We start from the raw sequence: 19,078 nt of genomic DNA on the forward strand, positions 1-19,078 counted from the left end.
ACATATGAGTGAACTCCACTGAATTTTCTGAAATAAGATTCTTGTGGTTTTCGGGTTCACTCTTGACAAATTCTGAACAGTCAACTGTATCCTCTACAGAAATTTCACTCATGTTGTCGTCCTCATTAAGCTCAGATGCATTTTCAACATCAATTTTATTTTCTGAGCTCAAGTTGGCGTTTAAAGAGTCAAAATTTTGTATGGTTTCGGTTCTTAGTTTCAGTTTATCATTTTCATCCAAAAGGTTTTTAAGCATGTCCTTATGGTCCTTGGACTTAATAAAAGATTCGATTTTGTCCAGTCCATACATATACGTTGGATTAACATCCTCAGATGAAATAACACTCTCATAATTATACGCTTCAACATCAATTTCATCCTCCTTAAACTCAAGGAAGGGTAAAATCATGCGATGAATCTTTTGTCCTATTTTACAATCCAAATGAAGCTGAGTAATATTAGTGTAAAGACGTTTGGCAATCAAACAGAAAACATTTCGCTATTTCAAAAGCTTTAAATTGTCTCTTTGCAAATAAATGTTTTCATCTTTTATTTTGATTAATTCCGACTCCTTCAGTTCGATCCACATCCGCCGTTCCTCACTCTTCGAAGACACCCTGCTTAATTGGTCAGTTAGGTTAGAATTGGTGACTCGAGTTTGAGTTAAACTACTATCTAGATGAGAGATTCTTGAATTAACACTTTTTAATTCTTTTTCATATGAGCATTGTGGGACTTCAAATGAGACAAAAACTGATTGTACCTTCTTGATTAGTTCATCAAGCTCGTTGAACTGCACGCTGAGCAGTTTAGCTGTAAAGCACAAATTCTGTTGCTCTTTTGTGTCTTCTTTCCCTCCATCAGTATTGTATCCCCTCATCTGAGATACGTCGGACACCATCAAGCACTTTCCTCCACTACTCTCTTCTTTCGCCACATAGGTCTTTCCATGAGAAGGCTTCCTCACTTCATCATCTTCAGAGTCGGTTGACCAGACCTCCACGCCACCGAACTCATCATCAGCTACCGAACCCTGCACAATTAACGCATTTATAGGAGGGTTAGCAGTACATTTCTTCTTCCTGATTTCATCTAGCTTTTTCTGCAACAAAGCTTCTTCATCCTTTTCATCATCCTTTTCTGCCATCTTTTTGAGGACGCAATCTTTTGCATAGTGGTTCTTTCCTCCACAATAATAGCAGCTCACTCCCGAATCTCCTTCAGTCTTCGGTTCCTTCTTTGACTCTTCAGCCTTCGGTTCATCTTTGACCTTTTCAGAACTATAACTCCCCTGCCAATTTCGGTTCTTGTTAGTGGGGAATCTCTTCTTGATGAACCTCTTGGGGTTTGACACCATCATAGCATAGTCCTCAGAAGTGAGGTCATAGTCATCCAAGTTGAGGTCTTCGTCCTCTATCATCGCTTTGCTTTTGGACAGGAGGGCCAACGAACCTAGGCTTGAAACCACATTTTTCTCCTGTAACACGATCTTTTCTTGAGATTTTAGGATGCCCACTAGTTTCGCCAAAGAATAGGATTTGAATTGCTCATGCGCTTTAACTGTGGACACAACTGCTCTCCACTCAGATCTGAGTCCGTTCAAAAACGTAACCTTCTGCTCAATAAGCTTCCTTTCGATGTCGTGTTTGATCATCTTGCTAAGAAGATGATTAAAGCGATCGAACGTTTGAGTCACTGTTTCTTCGGCTCCTTGCTTGAATTCACCAAACTCGGACAAGAGTAAGGTTTGAATGGAGTGTTCAAGATCTTCGTCTGTAGAGTACAATTCACGTAGCCTGTCCCATATCTCATTTGCAGTCGTGCATGAACTCACCAGCCTAAAAGTATCGGATTGAAGAGCGAATCTGATTAATCTTAACGCTTTGATATTGCACTGAAATTTATCTTTTTCGTCTTGCGCAATATCTTTAACATCTTTCAGAAGATCATTATACTCCTTTTGAGTTTTAATAATCCTTGAAGTTGCTGAATGAGAAAAAGGTCCAGAAACGATTGCTTCCCAGATGAGGTATCCATTATCCTCAGATCCTATAACATAATCTTCAAAGTGATGCGCCCAGACTTCATAATCATGGGTGTACAGGATGGGAATCTTCGTTGTTGATCCAATGCTGTTCGAAATATTAATGGGATTGGATTGCCACTCGTCCATAATTGATCGAATAACCTGTTCAAAGATCAGACTTGTAATATATCAAATTAGGGCAAAACAATAAATATCGAGATACGTCAATTATGAGATGACGGCTCAATAAATATCAATAAATGCGGAATAAACCTAATCGAAACCTTTTTCACAGAAAAGAAGTGTATCGATTACACAGCCTCCTGCTCTGATACCAATTGATAAGTTAAAACTAACTTGAAGATCGATTAGATCTATAAAACAGGTAAAGAAATAAACGAGTGAACAACAAGAACACAATAATGGATCAAAGATGTCGAATGATTAATAAACAATCCTCAGAAGAGCTCGATAAAGAACTTATACTATAGAGGATTTAGGGTTTACAAGAACGATGAAGATAATCTGTTAAGCTGTCGTAATGCTATCAATCCTTTTTGTAATGTGCATGTAAGCACATTATTATATACTAAACCCTATCAGCTCACGGTTGGACAGACCCAAACCGGAGTACAAAACATGGACTATTAACCGAGCCCAATAGACGCAATACATCAAAAATACTACGCTACGCTACGCTACCCAACATGGGCCATTAGTGGGCCCGGAAAGATAAAATTGAATTGGGCTTTCGATATGGTCCAAATTAGGCAAGGGGTAAAATAGTCATTTTACCCTAAGTAGTATTATGGATTTTGACTAAGTGTTGTTATGATAATGATATCCATGGTGTCGTTGGAGCAACCGTTGGGGATTCCTTTCCGTGATATTCGACACTTAGCTTTGCGAGGTGAGTTACCTTCTAGTAGAAGTGGGTTGAAGGCACCAATGTTGTCCCACTAGTAAGAGTTATAGTAGCGATGATTACCTTTGTGATAATTATCTGGTATGCCACTATTTGTTATGCTTTATGTGCTAGTATGCTAGGATATTACGTGAAAGTAGTAGTGTAACACCGTAAAAATTAAAACAATTTTTCGTATTTTCAAACACATTTTCCAAACACATTCATTAATAAAATGTCATAGTATCATATCTTTGTTTCACAAAACATCCCCCAAGATCGAAATACATAGAATCCCATGTGTGTGTATGAATCAAGCTGGCGCTTTCCCGCGGTCATCACTGGTACCTGAAACACATAACACGTAACACTGTAAGCATAAGCTTCACGAGTTCCCCAAAATACCACTCTAACACATTTCAGCCACTCGAGGCTATAACTCTGTTTTGACCCTCTGGTCAATATGTCTCAGTGGGACCCTCTAGTCCCGACTCTCTGTGGGCCCTCTGGCCCTAACTCTATGGACCCACTGGTCCTAGCTCTGTAAACTCTAAATCATGCATATCACATATCACAACAATTATCATACATAAATAACATGCAAATACACTGGCATATAGCTCTAAAGTATACTGACACATAACCCTGTTGCCACTCTAGGTAAAGTATAGTGAGAAGACTCACCTCAGGCGTCTTGGTAAATCTCTGACTCGGTAGAAATATTGCCTAGCCTCCGCTTATTCACATAAAGTAAATACTCTCATAAATATAACTCTCAAGACTAGACTCAACCTTCCATCGGCACCCTCGGAAGGGTAAAAGACTATTTTACCCCCCCCCCCCCCCCCCTCTTGACACAATGACTCCATTGTTGACCAAACCCTAAAAGTCAACAAAAGTCAACAGTCACACTTTGACCCTACTCGCTGAGTGCACTCTGGTGACTCGGCGAGTTCACACATGTCCACTAACTCTTTGTCCCTCTTGGCACGCCGAGTCCCTCCCTATGCTCGACGAGTCATACCAGGCATGAATCGCGGGGCCACCCCGACTCAACTCGCCGAGTTTCAAGAACAACTCGGCGAGTACCGCCTTGAACTCCAGTCCTCTAACCCCCTTTTGACTCACTGAGTCATCCCCCAACTCGGCAAGTGTACTCACTGAGTAATTTACGTGAAACCCTAACTCTACTCGCCGAGTCTCAAGAACAAATCGGCGAGTTCATGCCATGCACAAACTCTACTGACCTCCTGAGGTCAGATCTGTGTCCCTAAACCATAGATCTGGCCTCCCCAAGCATGAATGTCACGTAAAGTCCGAATCTTGATGCTTTTATATCAACAACAAGGCATCAAAAGGAGATTTAGTCCCAAAAATGGCAACCTAAGTCCAATAACCCCAAACTGATCCATAAAGCTCCAAGGGTTAAGGTCTCTGGACCTCTTTGAGTCCAGATCCAAGACACCAACTCGAAGAGGGACCATTTGCTCCACATAATCACTCTCCAAAGGGGTTAGAAAACCCTATCTCTAATGATCAACACCAAAACTGAAGGAGGTTCGAACTATTACCTCAAAATGAAGTCTCTGAACTCTAGAACTGCTAGAATCGCACCTCCTCTTTGCTCTTGGTCACCTTCTTCTTGCTAAACCAAAGGTACAAGGATCAAAAGTGACTTCTTCTTCCTCACAACGATTTGGCTCACTTAGGGTTCTCTCAAGGGACTGGTAGCCGCAATGGGAGGCTATAAGTGCGCTTAAATAGGCTACAAACCCGGGGGATTAGGGTTTCATTAAACAGCATGGACTTGCCGAGTCCGGACGTGAACCCGGATGAACATCCGCGACCATACTCGGCGAGTCTTGGCTCCAACTCGCTGAGTTCCTCCACAAACTCCAAAATAATTAAATAAAATAATATACCTGGGAATCCGAATGTTACAATTCTCCCCCACTAGAATCAGACTTCGCCCTCGAAGTCTCACTCTGGAAACAACTCCGGATGCTTCTCACGCATCTCACGCTCCGGCTCCCAAGTAAGCTCTGACCCTTTCCGATGCTGCCACTAGACTTGCACCATAGGCACTTCCTTGTTCCTCAGAACCTTGATCTTTCGATCTCGAATCGCCACCGGTCTCTCAACATAGTTCAGGCCCATATCCACCTGAATATCCTCTAACGGCACTACTGCCGACTCATCGGCTATACACTTTCGCAACTGCGACACGTGGAAAGTGTCATGAATCTGACCCAGCTCTGCATGTAGCTCCAACCGGTAGGCTACCCTGCCTACCCTCACGATCACCCTAAAAGGACCGATATATGTGGGCCCCAACTTGCCCCTCTTCCTGAATCGGATCACTCCTTTCCAAGGAGAGACCTTCAGGAGTACAAAGTCGCCGACCTGGAACTCGAGATCAGACCGGCGCCTATCCGCATAACTCTTCTGACGACTCTGAGCGGTCAATAACCTCTGTCTGACCTGTTGTATCTACTCAGTCGTCTGAAGCACGATCTCTGTACTACCCATCACACGCTGCCCGACTTCTCCCCAGCAAATGGGGGTCCGACACCTTCTCCTCGAACACACATGCCTGGAGCATATCCTCGAGCGTCTGAATCGTCCGCTCGCTCTGTCCGTCAGTCTGGGGGTGGTATGCGGTAGTAAAATGCAGCCTAGTACCCAATTCCTCATGAAATTTCTTCCAGAATCTGGAAGTGAAACCCACATCTCAGTCTGAGACAATCGAGATCGGCACTCCATGTCGCGATACCACTTCCCTCACGTACATCTCTGTCAACTTCTCTACGGAAGAGCCCTCACTGATAGCAAGGAAGTGGGCGCTCTTTGTCAACTTGTCCACAATCACCCAAATTGCATCGACTCCCCTAGCAGTCCTTAGCAATTTGGTGATAAAATCCATGGTAATCTGTTCCCACTTCCACTCGGGAACCTCCAACGGCTGCAACTTTCCATGCGGTCTCTGGTGCTTGGCCTTAACCCTACGACAGGTTAAGCACCTCTCAACAAACCACGTGACATCCCTCTTCATACAAGGCCACCAATACTCCCTCTTCAGGTCTAAATACATCTTAGTGGCCCCAGGATGGATCGAGAACTTTGATCGATGAGCCTCTTCCATCAAAATGATATGCGTCCCGCCCACAAACGGTACCCAGATTCGACCCTGGAATGTCATAAGCCCCCGGCTATCGGTAATGAACTCTGATACCAACCCGACAAATCGCTCTCTCTTCTGGTTTTCTAATCTCACGGCCTAAGCCTGGGCCTCACGAATGGTGTCCAACTCCGGAGCCATCACGATCAATCTCAAACAAACATCTCGCATCGGGGCGCTCTCCGCCCTTCGGCTCAGTGCATCGGCTACTACATTAGCCTTACCCGGGTGGTATAGGATCTCGCAGTCGTAATATTTTACCACATCCAACCATCTCCTCTGGAGCATATTCAGGTTGGGCTGATCCATCAAGTACTTCAAGCTCTTATGGTCTGTGTATATGGTACACCGAACCCCATACAGATAGTGATGCCAGATCTTGAGGGCGAACACCACTGCCCCCAACTCTAGATCGTGGGTGGGATACCTTGTCTCATGAGGCTTCAGCTGCCCCGATGCGTATGCTATCACATGCCATCTCTGCATTAGCACCGCTCCCAACCCCGAGATCGACGCATCACAATACACCACAAAGTCCTCCATTCCCTTCGAAAGGGCTAACACCGGGGCTTCGCATAGTCTCTAGCGAAGTGTCTTGAAGGAGGCCTGCTCTCTGGGCCCCACGAAAAAGCAACACCCTTTCGGGTCAACCTGGTGAGTGGCACGACGATCTTGGAGAAATCCCTGATAAATCTCTAGTAATAGCCTGCCAGCCCTAAGAAACTCCTGATCTCGGTGGGTGACCTCGGCACCTCCCAACTCATCACTGCCTCAACCTTAGCCGGGTCGACCAATACCGCTTTCTGGTTAACGAGGTGCCCTAGGAACTAGACCTCTCGCAACCAGAAATCACACTTGGAGAATTTGGCATAAAGCCTCTCCGATCTCAGAATTCCGAGGATCTCCCTCAAATGCTTCTCATGCTGCTCTCTAGATCTCGAATACACCAAAATGTCATCGATGAATACGATCACCGAGTGATCCAACATCGGCCTGCACACTTTGTTCATGAGATCCATGAACACCGCCGGTGCATTGGTGAGTCCGAAAGGCATCACCACAAACTCGTAATGTCCATAACGAGTCCTGAACGCTGTCTTCTGGATATCCTCATCTCGCACCTTTACCTGATGATACCCAGACCTCAAATCGATCTTGGAGAACCAAGATGCTCCCTGCAACTGATCGAACAAATCGTCGATCCTTGGCAACGGGTAACGGTTCTTGATCGTCAGCTTGTTCAACTCCCGCTAATCAATGCACATCCAGTGTGAACCATCCTTTTTCTTGACAAAAAGGATAGGCGCTCCCCACGGCGAGCTGCTCGGCCGAATAAACCCCTTCCCCAGCAACTCTTGAAGCTACGAGGATAAATCATGCATCTCTGGAGGTGCAAGGCGATAGGGCACCTTGACGATAGGCGCGGCCCCCGAAACCAAATCGATACTGAACTCCACCTGCCTCACGGGAGGCACGTCCGGCAACTCCTCCGGAAATACGTCCGGGAACTCACGCACTATCGGAACCTCATCAAATGACCTCGGTCCCCCTAAATCAACCCTCGTATCCATCACATACACTACAAAGACCCTACAGCCCTGCTGTAGACACTGTCTCGCCCTAGCGGCCGAACAAAATGCTGACCCAGAACGTGTACCCTCGCCGTACACCGTAAGAACTCCTCCACTAGGGTCTCGTATGGTCACCAGCTATCGTTCGCAGTCGATAACCGCTCCGAATCTGCTCAACCAGTCCATGCCCATGATGACACAGACATCTCCCATCGCAATAGGAACTAAATCAATCGGGAACTCAACACCGAAAATCTCGAGTACACACCCTTGGATCACCTCTGTGGCGTATACCGCCCTCTCGTCGGCTATGGAAACTTTCAGAGGCCGACTCAACACCCCACGACTAACACTGATGTGCTGACTAAAAGCCAAAGATACAAAAGACCGACTCGCACCCGAGTCAAATAACACCAAGGCAGGTACAGAACTCACAAGAAAAGTACCTACGCATAACATAATAAAAGCACAATATCGTAACATCAAAATAAATACACAAAAGAATACATACCAGCCACGACATCGGGCACTGCGAGGACCTCTTCCGCGGTCAACTGAAAGGATCTCCCTCGTGCCTTTGATTCCTCGGCCTTCACTGGCCGGCTCTCAATAGCTCTGATAGCAGTAGGGGCAGATCCCTGATATGCTCCCTGTGCTGATCCCCGCAACTGCGGACACTCTGCCTTCCAATGTCCTGTCTGGTTGCAGTGAAAACATACTGCAAATACCTTGGGGCAATCCTTGGCCATATGCCCCTCATTGCCACATTTGTAGCAAGACCCTACTCTGCACACCCCATCGTGGCTCTTGCCGCACTTGCCAGAAGTGCGGCCCCTCTGGCTCCCTGATCTCGAATCAGCGGGCTTGGCCCGCTTGGCTACCGGCTAAGACTGTACCGATCGCCGATCCCTCCCCTGAGACTCAGCCTCTTCCCTAGCCTAGGTCTCCAGCTCTATCTCTCTCTTCCGAACATTTGCCTGAAGCTTGGCAAATGTACAGTATGTCGAGTTCGCCATGAACTCTCGTATATCCCTCCTCAAAATGCTCAGATATCGGCTCATACGTGCCTGCTCGGAGGATACGTGCTCTGGGCAGAACATCGCCCGCTCATGAAACATCCTCGTAATCACTGTAACAAACTCAGTACCCTGCTTGAGGGTCAGAAAATCCTGGGCCAAACGCTCCCTCTCCACCTGGGGAACATACTCATCTCGGAACATAGCAGTGAACCTCTCCCAGGTCACTGCAGCAAGCTCAGCAGGCGTAGAGTGTGCCGTCACAAACTTCCACCAATCCTTCGTTCCCAAGCGAAGCTGTTTCAGCGCGAACTGAACTCTCAAATGCTCTGGAGATAAGCAAGTAAAGAAACACCCCTCTATGTCTGAAATCCACCTCATCGCCGCAATCGGGTCCTAGGTCCCGTCAAACTCCGATGGTTTTGTGTTGCTGAACTCTCGGAACAGCAACGCATCACCACCCTGCGGCCTAGTCGCAGCTATAGCTGCGGTGGCCGCAGCAACAGCAGCCTCAGAAAGAGCAGCGTATCTCTCATCAAATGTCTTTATCAGTGTGGTCTTGATAGACCCGAACATCTCTGGTATCTCTGCCCTGATGGCCACAGCCACCTCCTCATGGACGATCCTACGGATCTCCTCGTCACTCGTACCGCTGTTCCCTGGTGTGTGGCATGTCCCAACCATGATCTCCCTCTCTCTGAAATACAACACAAGAATAAATATCAGGGACTCGCTCGAGTATACTCACACTCGAATACTCCACCCTACTTGTCCCTTGGTACTCCAAGGATTCTTACTTGGACTGTGCACTGACCCAGTGCCTCTAGTAGTACGGGCCCAATACTACCGTCCACACCGCATCAACATTCACCCCAAGTCCTCCTCCTAGATTCCCAAATCCCAAGTACTCTACTCTCTCTAATCATATGATACTCGCTAGCAGATCTCTCATAACCTCCTCGCTGCTACCTAAACATTCTAAAGTATCCCTAGCAGCAAGACTCCTAGACTTAGGCATCACATATCAGGCCACTCTAGTCCTAATAAGAATACCTAGTCTACTCTAGCATGCATAATATAGCTCATCATATAACATATCATATCATATCTCATAACACTTATTGTAATGGTATTTTGGGATATCACCGTTCGGGCGCTGGCTGTTCGTACACACGACTCTGCTCTGTTTTGTCTCGAAAGTTCTTCTTTTGAAAACTATTTTATTATCGAAATTTCCTCAAACCAAGGCTCTGATACCTACTTGTAACACCGTAAAAATTAAAACATTTTTTCGCATTTTCAAACACATTTTCCAAACACATTCATTAATAAAATGTCATAGTATCATATATTTGTTTCACATAACATCCCCCAAGATCGAAATACATAGAATCCCATGTGTGTGTACGAATCAAGCTGGTGCCTTCCCGCGGTCATCACTGGTACCTGAAACACATAACACGTAACACTGTAAGCATAAGCTTAGCGAGTTCCCCAAAATACCACTCTAACACATTTCAGCCACTCGAGGCTATAACTCTGTTTTGACCCTCTGGTCAATGTGTCTTAGTGGGACCCTCTAATCCCGACTCTCTGTGGGCCCTCTGGCCCTAACTCTGTGGACCAAAACGTCCTAACTCTATGGACCCACTGGTCCTAGCTCTATAAACTCTGAATCATGCATATCACATATCACAACAATTATCATACATAAATAGCATGCAAATACACTGGCATATAGCTCTAAAGTATTCTGACACATAACCCTATTGCCACTCTAGGTAAAGTATAGTGAGAAGACTCACCTCAGGCGTCTTGGTAAATCTATGAATCGGTAGAAATATTGCCTAGCCTCCGCCTATTCACATAAAGTAAATACTCTCATAAATATAACTCTCTCGACTAGACTCAACCTTCCATGGGCACCCTCAGAAGGGTAAAAGACTATTTTACCCCCCCTCTTGACACAAGGACTCCATTGTTGACCAAACCCTAAAAGTCAACAAAAGTCAACGGTCACACTTTGACCCTACTCGCCGAGTGCACTCTGGTGACTCGGCGAGTTCACACATGTCCACTAACTCTTTGTCCCGCTTGGCACGCCGAGTCCCTCCCTATGCTCGACGAGTCATACCAGGCATGAATCGCGGGGCCACCCCGACTCAACTCGCCGAGTTTCAAGAACAACTCGGCGAGTACCGCCTTGAACTCCAGTCCTCTAACCCCCTTCTGACTCACTGAGTCATCCCCCAACTCGGCAAGTGTACTCACTGAGTAATTTACGTGAAACCCTAACTCTACTCGCCGAGTCTCAAGAACAACTCGACGAGTTCATGCCATGCACAAACTCTACTGACCTCCTGAGGTCAAATCTGTGTCCCTAAACCATAGATCTGGCCTCCCCAAGCATGAATGTCACGTAAAGTCCGAATCTTGATGCTTTTATATCAACAACAAGGCATCAAAAGGAGATTTAGTCCCAAAAATGGCAACCTAAGTCCAATAACCCCAAACTGATCCATAAAGCTCCAAGGGTTAAGGTCTCTGGACCTCTTTGAGTCCAGATCCAAGGCACCAACTCGAAGAGGGACCATTTGCTCCACATAATCACTCTCCAAAGGGGTTAGAAAACCCTATCTCTAAGGATCAACACCAAAACTGAAGGATGTTCGAACTATTACCTCAAAGGGGTTAGAAAACCCTATCTCTAGAACTGCTAAAATCGCACCTCCTCTTTGCTCTTGGTCACCTTCTTCTTGCTAAACCAATGGTACAAGGATCAAAAGTGACTTCTTCTTCCTCACAATGATTTGGCTCACTTAGGGTTCTTTCAAGGGACTGGTAGCCGCAATGGGAGGCTATAAGTACCCTTAAATAGGCTCCAAACCCGTGGGATTAGGGTTTCATTAAACAGCATGGACTCGCTGAGTCCGGACGTGAACTCGGATGAACATCCGCGACCATACTCTGCGAGTCTTGGCTCCAACTCGCCGAGTTCCTCCACAAACTCCAAAATAATTAAATAAAATAATATACCTGGGAATCCGGATGTTACCAGTAAGAGGGGTAGGGTAGGCCCCAGTACCGGTCGAAAGGGATTGAAGGGGTAGGCCAACCACCTGATATGCTAGGCAGTATGTGACTTATGTGTTTATGTACTAGTAGATTACATGGTAGAAGTAGGGGTGAAATAGTCCCCGGTACCGGTCGAAAGGATCGAAGGGATAGGCCAGCTCCCTGATATACTAGGCAAGGTACCGCTCGAAATGACCGAAGGGCTAGGCCAGCACCCTGATATGCTAGCCAAGTTACCGGTTGAAAGAGACCAAAGGGGTAGGCCAGCACTCTGATATGCTAGGCAAGTTACCGGTTGAAAGAGATTGAAGGGGTAGGCCAGTACTCAGACATGTTAGACAGTATGTTTATTGTATGGTATGTGGTATGATGGGGGAACTCACTAAGATTTGTGCTTATGGTTTTCTGTTTTTGTTTCAGGTCCTTTTTCTTTGAAGGGAAAGGAGCCGACACGATAGCAGCGCATCACACCACGATTTTCCGCACTATGATGCTCTTGGGATTTTGTACTGTGACATTAGTATATTATGACATGTTTTGAGATATATGACTTATGAGTTTTTATGATAAGAGATAACTTCATGATGTTTTCAATAATCTGTTTTATGAATTATTAAATTAAAAATGAAATTTTTTGTCTTGAATTTTGGGATGTTACAGTACCATTTCTAACATATATATTGATCGGGCGCAGATTTTACTTTGAGGCCTACCATATCTTCAATACTTCAAAAATGATAATAAATTGTGTGGGTATAACAAAAGTTCTCTCCTAACCTCAAAATACACACAAGCTATAGGGTTCAATACTTCATGGAAATATAAAGGTTATCCAATCTAGGTTCTTTTTAAGGCATTAAAAAAATTATTTTTAAAACACTGTTCATTTTTCCATCCCACACTTCCATTATAAATATTATCCGACTCATATGTTGGTTCATATTTCGAAAACATTTAAAGCACTTGAAAATATAATAATTAAAATTGACCGTAATGAGATTGTTATTTTCGGTTCCTATTACACTTCATCTTTACAGAGAGCTATCAATTGTAAATAATATCTTCATCTCAGGTAAAAAAAAGTTCATTTTTTATAGTTTTTGTGTGCAGAAAATAAATAAATAAAAAATAGAAATAAAATCTAGCCGAAATATTTTTTGGGTTTTTTTTTTTTTTTTTTTGTTTTTATGAATGTAGAAAAATAAAAAGGAAAATATTTTTTGGTTTTTTCAGATTTTTAAATATGCAAAAAGAAAATGCAAAAAGAAAAATAAAATTTGAAAATTTTAGCCGAAAAACTAAAAAACTGAAAAAAAAAGTTTAAAAAAAATGCAAATTTATACTAACCCCCTCCCCAAGCTTAAAATGATGCATTGTCCTCAATGCTCAGAGAGGAATGAACAACTAATGAACAACTCAATAAAGCATATAAAAGCAAAAGGTGCAGTTAGGAATGAATATACCTAATAAGTTTGTAGAAATTTCTGATTTTGACGAAAATGCTGGCGAAAAATATGAATTTGATCAACTTTGTCGATTCTTTGATTTCCCCAAGCTTGGTTGGAATTGCGACAATCTATTTATTGAAAGCATAAAAAACTAAAAGCTACTCATTGGGTTGCCTCTTGGAAAGTTGCCCATTTTTAAAGTCGTTCGCTCGACTTTGCCCAACCAGATTTGCTAACTGGTGTGGTTGGGACTTCTTTGAAGCTCAACTCTCTTACTTGTCACTCCAGATCCCTTCAGATATGGCATGATTAGTGGATCTGGAACTTGTTCAACAAACTAGAAAGACTCAAGATTGTCTTCAGATAAGTTTTCAGATTTTTGAACTTCTTTCATTTTCCGATCTTCTTATTTCTAAAAGTCTTCTCTTTGAATTCTTCTTTTTTCTTTTCAAACCTATTGCATTTTAGTTTCTTTTCTGGTATCTCCACAACTGAAATCATCATTTTCTCCTCTTCTTCTTCCAAAAGTTTTTTTTTTCTTTCAAGATTTTTATCTGATTCTTTCTCAATAGAAATAAGATTCTCCACCTCCCTAAGCTTATTCTCTGATGTTTCTCCAGCAGAAATAAAATTTTCTTTCACCTCCCCAAGCTTATTTCGTTTCAGCTCCTTGGATGTATTATCAGAAAAATTCTTGGCTAAAAATAAATCTTGCACGAAAGCATTAGAAAACTCATAGCAACCCTTAGACAAAGGACTGCTGGCACCCAAATAATTAACATAAACTTTATCAGAAGTATCAAAATCATTCATATTAAAGTTCACCACATCCCCCATCGAATTCCATTAAAAGTACCAGCAAAAACATCAATTTTTGTTTTAGCAGTTTTCAGAAAAGGTCTTCCCAAAATAATTGAGTTTTTTAACTGATACATCTACAATGCCCATGTCCAGAATGTAAAAATCAGCGGGAAAAGTCAAACTAGCCACTTGGGCAAGAACATCCTCCATTACACCTTTGTATTGTCAAGTGATCAGTCAGCTGGATAATTGTCCCGGTCTTTTGTAAAGTTCTCATTTTTAATTTTTCAAAAACAGAAAAGGGAAGGACATTGATTGAAGCTCTAAGGTCAAGAATGGCATTTGAAAAATTAAGGTTATCCAATTTATAAGGAATCGAGAAAATCCTCGGATCCTTGCACTTTGGGGAAAATCTTTTTGCAAAATTGAAAAAAAAAATTCACCAGCTTTGATAGTTTCATTAAATTCATTTTTTTCTTAGAAATACATAAATATTTCAGAAACTTTGCATAAAGAGGGATGTGTTTGATAACATCTCAAAGTGAAAGATTTACCTCAACCTTAATAAAAAATTTCCATAATATATTCATCCTCTCTTCCATGCATCGTATTTCTCAATCTTCATGGAAAGGGTGGCAAGGGCTTGTATTCTTTCAGATTCAACTTCACTGGACTTGGGGTCTCTTTTCCTTTATCTTTTTCATCATCTTCTTCAACCAACACCTTTTCATATTCTTCTGATTCTTTTACATCTTCTTTTTCTATAAGAGCTTCTTCATATTCTTCAGCTTCTTTTTTTGTTTCATAAATGTTTGGGCCTTCATAAATTTTCCCACTTCTCAAGGAAATAGCAGTCACATTATGCTTCAGATTATTCTCAGTGTGTCCCAATAACTTTCCTTGAGTTTTCATACGACCCACAAAAGTGGCAAGTTGAGACACCTGTTGTTCTAGATTCTTGATACCAGTTCTGGTTTCATTATGGAATGTTTGGGTGCTAGTGGAAAGACTCTTCACTGTATCTTCTAAGGCCACACTGGAACTGTTGGGTTGTTGATGTGAAGATTGATTCTAAAAACCCGGTCTCTGAAAATTTTGTTGTTGCTGATTCTGAAAATTAGGTTGGTAATTTGGTTGCTGCTGAAAACCCGTGGGATGTTGAAATTGCTATCTTGGCTGAAAATTATTGTTTTGATAAAAATTAGGAGACTGATTATAAATCTTTTGTTACTGGTACCCTCGAATAGCTTTGACTGGAGCAACATCCTCTTGTAGTAACGGACACATATCTGTTGGATGTTCCATCTTCAAGCTGATTCAACATGGTTTCTTTGCAGCTATTTTTTCCTTTGTCAAGAGCAAAACTTCTTTTGTCATTTCAAAAATTTGAGACTCTAGATGAGCATTGTTGATTTCCTTGACTCCACTTGGCTGATTAGAATACCATTTGTCTTCATTACCAGAATGCTTTGACTCTATCGCTAGCTTCTCTATCAGTTCATGTATTTCAGTTGGTGTCATATCACCTAAAGAACTGCCACTAGAAGCATTTATCAGACGTTGTTCCATGGATGTTAGACCTTCAAAGAAACAGTTGTAGAGCTGATAGTCATTGATCCCATGTTGTGGGCACCAAACTAGCAACTTTGTAAACCTTTCCCAGTAAGTATGCAAGGCTTCTCTTTTTCCTTGTTTGATAGAAAGGATTTTCTTCTAAGAATCAAAACTCACATTTCTGGAAAATATTTCTCTAATAATAGTTTCACGAGTTCTATCCAAGTGTTGATCGTTCTGTATGGGAGCTCGTACAACCATTCTCTTGTTAAGTCATGAACTGAAAAGGGGAATGCCCTTAACTTTATCTAATCTTTAGTAACAACATGTGGCTTCATTCCTAAACAAACCACATGAAATTCCTTGAGGAATTTATGGGGTCTTTGTTTTCCAAAACTCTGAATGTGGGAAAAAGATATATTAGTCCAGATTTCAACTCATTGTTATGGGCTTCTGGAAAAGTAATGCAGAGAGGCTATTGATTGACTTCTTGGTTGGCCCACTCTCTGAGAGTCTTTTGTGCTTCGTCTCCACTCATGTCTGATTCTTCATATTTGGTTTCTAAAGAGTCTGCGGTTTCAAATTTAACTGAGGGTGTTGGAGAGTATGTTTTAAAAGGATTGTTTGAAGTTGAAGTTGGGGGTACTTTTGAAAAAACCGATCTGGTTTGTTCCACAAGGGAGTGCCTTGTGGTGTGGTGATTTCTGGAGGTACTAAAGAGGATGAACCAAAGAAATCACCTGATTGTTTTCTCTTTGCTTCTTCTTTCTTCAGTTTCCTTGCAGTTCCTTCGATCTCTAGATCAAAAACTAAAGGTGTACCTAAACAAAAGTTTCTTGCATAAAACTATTAGAAGCACTGTGTCCCTGACAACGGCGCCAATTTGTTAACACGCTGTCGTGGGCGTATTAAGAAAATAAAATTTTACAGATGGTTGCACTAATAATATAGCACATTGAAGCGGGATCAAATCCTCAGGGACACATCCTAATGGTCAATGCCTTTTTGCATCAGTAACATTCTAGTCAAAACATAAATTACTAAAAAAGGGTTTGATATAAAACTAAAAAAAAACTAAAATTTGCAGTCAAAATAAAACAAACGAAAATTGATAATAAAAACGATTTCAATTTTGCTGCGACTATCCTAATCATACATTCAATTCAAATCTGGTTGTTTAGAATTTGTTCTATCTAAGATGGTACTGAGAAAAAAATAACAAGCTCTAGTATAATCTCTTTTACCTAAATTAGTTTACCAAAACAAGCTCTTTGAATTAACCCTAACTTTTTACTATTTAATTAAACAAACTCTTAATTAAATAAGAAAAGCAGCTTTATGATTTGTGTAAAATTCCCAACAATACCCAATACTTCTCACAAGCTCGGAAGCATAAAGATATGATTTTTACAGTTTATACTAGAGTTAAATCCCAAACATGGAACCAATATGATAATGGTTACATTTACCAGTTGACAAGAACAATTATGGATTCTATTAACTAATTAACTGGAATGATAAAGACCCTTGCTAGGTGATTAGACTAACAAGAAATAAAAATGAAATGTTCATTAAGCTCAAAACATAAAGATCTAGATAGAAACACAAAACAAAAACCAGATTTGAAAACTAATCATATGAAAAATACTAGTCTACGCAGAACTGAAACCTAGAGTTTAGCCAAACATGGAAAAAAACAATTGTTAAAACTAATAAAAAGATAAACTAACAAATTAATCTTTCTAACTAAATGTAGGAGGTGATCTTCAACTTTTAGATCTTCAGAAAATCAGAGAGAAACCGCCTCAGAAATTGTCCTTTTCGTCGTCTTGAGCTTCAGGAATCATCCAAACTTCAATCGGATTAGAGAGTCTTCCTATATATACGAGCCAGAGTCTTCCGAAGCAAGAAACCCAAAAATTCGATCGAATTTTTGGGTCACACGATCAAATTTATTGAGTTCTGATTGACTTTTGCATTTTCTCCTTTCACAAACACAAAAGCCGTCCAAAATTTTGTCTAGTTTCCGGAACATTTGGAATCTCTTCAATCGAAGTTACGATTCAAGAGATATGGTCAAAATACTAACAGGGGATCAAAGTTGTCAGCAACATCCTTTAGGCTTTAGAATGTAGAAACCTATCTTCGTGTGATGAATTCGATCGAATATTTCTTGAACAAAACATCTTTCAAGCATTCCTCAACATACTTCATTAGTTCCAAGATCCAATTAACTCCAATGCTCCATCAAACACATCTAAAGTTGCTCCCAAAGTACAACTCAACTCGAATTATTTGAAAATGACATAAAAAAATGAGTCGTATGGGAATTCTAACGAATGACATGAGTTGAAAATTATTTAAAAAAATGACATGCAAATGTACAAAAAATGATGCCAAATGCTAATAAAACTCCCCTAAAAGATGCATAAAATGGCATCTATCACACCGACCATCAAAAGTCAACGGTAAAAAAAATCAATAGGTCAACGACCCCCACGACGTGGCAAGCTCTTAGCCATGTCGTGGCCAACTAAGGAAAAACACAGACGATGATCAGAGTACTAGCACGACATGGCAAGCCCTTGGCCACGTCATGGGATCTGGTAGAGTGCTAACTTCTTCATTAAGTGCTTAATCCTTATAGATTTAAGCCCAAAACTTTAGATCTATTATCTCACATTGACTTAATGGATAAAGTTTCCAACTTTATCCATTAGAACTCCATACCAAGGCTAGATCTACAATCCTTAGTCTATTAAGTCCTTATGAAGCTATAACTTGATCATGAACACAAGATACACCAAACATGGTCCTTTTTCTCTTCCACATAAGCCTAATGTCCTAGAAAAACCATCATAAGCTCTGGAGTTCTTCAAACTCCAAGAGCATCCAAGGAAGGGACCAAAATCTTACAAAAAGGACTCAAACTTGCACCAAGAAGAACATCAGTTAATATAAGAGCTTCATACATCTAATCACTCAGAAATCTTAAGTAGATTGTGGATCCAAGCTAGTTACTTGCTCTCTTGCAACAAGATGATTTTCCTCTTTCTTTAAGCTCCATAAAAGACTAATAACTAAGATTTAAACTAAAGGAACAAGCCCTCGAAGCTTCAAGGAGGCTAGGGTTTCATTTGGAAGTGGTGGAGGTTGAAGAGGATGCCCTAAACCTTGGGTTTAGGGGCTTAAATATGGAGGAAACCCTAAAATATCATGGGCTTGGGCTGCAGCTGATGCCACGTCGTGGCAGACACTCGAATGTGCGGTCTTACTTTGACATGCCATGATGTGGCACTCCATTCGCCATGTCGTGGCACAAGGTTTTTCCCAAAAACCTTACCTTTGATCCTTCCAAACCTCTCATAACACCCTTCAAACCCTTTGTGGGTTCTCTAAACTTGACTCCTTCAACGCGAGCTGAGATCATGTGAATGCTAGCATCTGTAACCATCGACATCAAAGGTTCCAAACCAGGCTCATAAGCCAATCCAAGCAGAGACTC

The sequence above is a fragment of the Lactuca sativa genome, chromosome 7 (assembly GCF_002870075.4).
Source record: "Lactuca sativa cultivar Salinas chromosome 7, Lsat_Salinas_v11, whole genome shotgun sequence".
NCBI classification, from domain to species: domain Eukaryota; kingdom Viridiplantae; phylum Streptophyta; class Magnoliopsida; order Asterales; family Asteraceae; genus Lactuca; species Lactuca sativa.